We start from the raw sequence: 5,000 nt of genomic DNA on the forward strand, positions 1-5,000 counted from the left end.
GCTTTTCAAATTTATAATGGATTCGAGATTAGCTTGTTTCGGAGCCACCCAACCTAAACCAACCTTATGACCCAGATGACAAACCTTGACCTGACCCAATTCGCACTTAGCCAAATTAATAACTAACCATGCAGACCTAAAGGCTTCAAAAACCTTATGTAACCATAGCATGTGGGTATCCCAGTCATTACTATATACTACCAAGTCATCAATATGAATTTCCACCCCTTTCAAACCACAAATTACCCTATTCATGAGCGGCATTTTTCATTCCAAAAGGCATAACCTTACACTTGTATAGGCCAAACGGATTGACAAAGGTGGATATTTCACGAGCTCGGTCGGACAAAGGAACCTGCCAATAACCCTTTAAAAGATCCAACTTAGAAATAAATTTGGCAGACCCTATCCGATCCAAATAATCATCAATATGAGGGAGAGGAAAAGAATAATTTTTTGTATGGGCATTCACTTTACGGTAGTCCACACACATGCGAAACATACCGTCTGCTTTCTTCACTAATACAATAGGAGAACTCCAGGGACTTACTGATGGTTGAATAAGGTTATGTTTCAACATATTCTTTATCTCTTTACTGGCCAAATCCCACTTTACGAGGTTTAACCGGTAAGGACTCTGTTTCACAGGGAAGGTATCACCTACATCAAAATCTCACTACTTAAAATGTTTGTCCTACCTGGAGCATCCTGAAAAAGATCTGAAAAGGAATAAATTAAATTAAGTAAATCTTCCCGTTTGTTAACAGCTAAATGCTCTAACCTACCATTTAACATTTTCAAGTTTTGCATATTTTTACTCAATGCATCCGAAGGAAACTGACATCGTAACTTGTCAGAGTCCTTGGGAGACACATCCAATACCACAGACACAGGCTCGGACACTATCGCTAATGGATCACTTTGCTTACCAATATAAGGTTTCAAACGATTAACATGGAATATTGTATATTTACGGCTTGAACCAGGAACTTCAATTTCATAGTTAACCTCAGACAATTTCCTCAAAACTTTCCAAGGGCCCTTATATCTTGGTTCGAGAAAACTATCTGGGTCCATACTCAGCACAAAAACCAACTCCCCAGGCTCAAATGACCGCACCTTTACCTTTTTGTCAAAGTTGTTCTTCATTACTGACTGGGACCGTTCCAAATTTCCCCTGGCAAACTTCCAGGCACTAACCATTCTTCCCTTCAAGTCTTCCACTAACCATTTCACATTTATTTCTCCTTCCAGTTGGACTTGAGCATTTCAGAAACAATTTCCAATGGTCCATGGACCTTGTGCCCAAATACCAACTCGAAAGGAGCTACACCAGTGGAAGTGTTAGGGTGATTCCTGATAGCAAAGAGGGCAAAAGGGAGGGCTTTGTCCCAGTCGCTATCATGATCATAACAATGTTTCTTCAGGACAGACTTGAGGGTCTGGTGGAACCTTTCCACAACTCCTTGACTCTCCGAGTGATAAGGTACGCTGGTAACGTGCTGAATGTCCACTTCAGCACACTTACCCCTAAATACCTTACTCATGAAATTCGTCCCACAGTCGATCTGAATTACACGAGGGAGACCATACCTGGAAAAGAAATCCATTAATTTTTCAAAAACAACTTTATAAGTAATACGCCTCATAGGTATAGCTTCAGGAAAGCGAGAGGCTCTATCCATGATAGTTAGTAAATATACGTAACCTATTTTAGTTTTGGGTAAGGGACCTACCACATCAATTACTAACTCAGAAAAAGGATCACCTATAGCAGGTATGGGATGCAACGGGGCTTTAGGGATCCCCTGATCTGGTTTACCCATAACCTGACAAGTCTCACACGCTCTGATAAATTGCTTCACATTCAATTTAATTTCAGGCCACCAAAAAAACCTAGCCAGACTATGAAAAGTTTTTAACACCCCCACATGACCTGAAAAAAAAATAGTATGAGCTAACTTCAAAACAGAATTTCTAAATTGAAAAGCTACCACAATCTGTTCCACCCGACCAGTTTTATTTAGATTATCAGATGCGGGACTACTAAACCTATATAGTAAGCCCTTCATGACTACAAACCTAGGTTTATTCAGATCCTCAACATCGACCAAATCAAAATTAAATTCATCCTTTTGAGCTTTAATAAAACCATCTTCATCTACTCCTCATCATTTATTTCATCAACATTTGGCACTCGAGTAATCTCTCTTATAGTTTCATTTTTAATCATGTCCTGCCATTTACCTCCCAATATCCTTCTGAGAGCTTTGTTCTCAAATCTACTAAATCTATTGGAGACTGTTTCATTGTCATACCATAACTCATGTCGATAGAGTAACACCAATATCACTATACTGATATATAGTCTGATGTCAGGCGATTTGATTTCCAAATTTTACTTAACTTAGCCATTGTCTTATTTGCTTTTTTTCAATCTTTCATCAAACTCTAATTCTAAAGACCCTGCATATCAATTCATAGTTCCTAAATACTTGAATGATTTTACCTCATTAATCCATTCTCCGTCCAATGATATTTCATCTTCCATAGCGTACTCCATTCTCATCATCTTTGTCTTTCTTCTATTTATCTCGTGTGATATTTCATGCATCCTGGTAAGCAAGCATAGCAAATCCTGTTTTGTTCTATTAAAAAGAACAGCATCATCAGCATACTCTAGGTCTGCCAAATTCCTATCACCAATCCAGTCCAATCATTCTCCACCATCTCTGACTATTCTACGCATTACAAAATCCATGAGAAGGATAAACAACATAGGTGACGATATAAATATATATATACATATATATATATATATATATATATATATATATATATATATATATATATATATATATATATATATATATACATATATATATATATATATATGTATAGATATATAGATAGATAGATAGATAGATAGATAATTATTTATATATACATATGTATACACATACGATATATATATATATATGTGTGTGTGTGTGTGAGTGTATATATATATATATATATATATATATATATATATATATATATATATATATATATATACAGTATATATATATATATATATATATATATATATATATATATATATATATATATATATATATATATATAGATATATATATATGTGTGTGTGTGTGTGTTTGTGTGTGTTCTGTATACATATATATATACGTATATATATATATATATATATATATATATATATATATATATATATATATGTAAATATATTTATATATATATATATATATATATATATATATATATATATATATATATATATATATGTATGACTACTACCTCAACGATATAACTTGATATAATTCCCAGATTAGGATTCCCTTTTCTTAACTGATATCCAAATAACATTCCCTCTCCCTCAGTGAATCAAACTCTGCCAACCCTTTATAATTGGTCCCTAACTCATTAAGTAGTGAAGCTCTAACGGGACCAAGAAAAAATGAACAACGGGTGATGTTTTGATGACAATGATGCACTGGATGGGGTATATAGAAACTATTACAGGAACAACGTGAAAAGCTGAGTTTTTTTACCTGGTGAAGAATGGTGAAAGACCTGAAAGTTGTTTCAGATTGATTAATGAATTTTAGAGAGAGAGAGAGAGAGAGAGAGAGAGAGAGAGAGAGAGAGAGAGAGAGAGAGAGAGAGAGAGAGAGAGAGAGAGAGAGAGAATGTTGCAATTTATGTTTACCTCTGTGTATAGTGGGTCTTTTGATCTGTCGTTTGATAGTCACGTTTGTCATCAAGTAAGAATAAAAATTTTAAGGAAAGCTGTAGCCTTACCTCTTAGTGTCTAAAAAATGCTACGCACTAAAAATACCAAAACAGTGGAAGTATCTCTGAATGGGTCAAAAGAGTGCAAAGCCCTCTTTAATGCGCCAAAACAGTGCTACATCCTCTTAATGTGTTGAAAAAAGACTAGATCCTCTTAATGTGCCATAAGTGTTATGTCCACTTAAATATGCCAAAGCAGTGCAGGGTCCTCGTAATGTGATGAAAAGTGCAGGGGTCTCATGTGACAAAACAAAACAGCCTAGCTCCTTTTAAAGTGTCAAAAGTTTGCTAAGTCATCGTAATGTGCTAAAGTGACGTTATATCTTTCAATGTCAAAGCATTGCCAGGGATTCTTAATTTGTCAGAATAGTGTTAGGTTATTCGAACCCATCAAGACAAAAAAGCTCAAAACCATATTATCCAGAGTTATTTCACGAAGGATTGTAACAACAAAGAAAGAAATCCAATGCAAGTCAACAAGTGGGTTAATTTTCGAAGTATCTATCAAAACACATCAACAAGAAAGTCATGTTAGCATTAGTGACCGTATGTCCTATCCCATGTCTCTAACTCCACATTCCTTAGCAACAGTTGATGGATACTTTATAAAAACAAATAAAGCTTAAGGACTGAATTAAGTGATCAAAATATTTAAAATGGAAAGCTCCCTCCATCAAATGAATGTGCTTTAATTTAGGATTGGAACTCCTCCTTTTATATGAAAGAGGTATCCCTGCAATGCAAACTATATCAGAACGTATGTTCCAGAATATACCTACTGCGGCTAAGAAAATATTTAGCACAGGCACATATACTGGCAAACTCATCTCTCCCAAATCGGCAGAGCGAGACCGAAAAGGCTGTGGTGATATGTTCATTATTTATGGACTGAATATTCACCGTCTCATAGACTGGAAAACATTTCTCACAAAAGTTGGTAACAAGAAATCTTTCATCAGTCTACTATATTGCCACTGGGGCTCTGATGATATGACGAAAAGTATCAATAAAAAACCTACGATCGTCACTGAGGGAGGTCAAGCCTATAAACTTACAGTAGCTGAGGGAAAGGCTCTCAAACAGAAATAGCCTGGAGCATATTTCGCCCATGAAGAAACTGATGTCAGGCTTATCATTTATATCAATTATAATCAAACCAAACCACCACACAACAAGATAGTGAGATTTAA

This window comes from Palaemon carinicauda, chromosome 6, assembly GCF_036898095.1.
Source record: "Palaemon carinicauda isolate YSFRI2023 chromosome 6, ASM3689809v2, whole genome shotgun sequence".
NCBI lineage: Eukaryota > Metazoa > Arthropoda > Malacostraca > Decapoda > Palaemonidae > Palaemon > Palaemon carinicauda.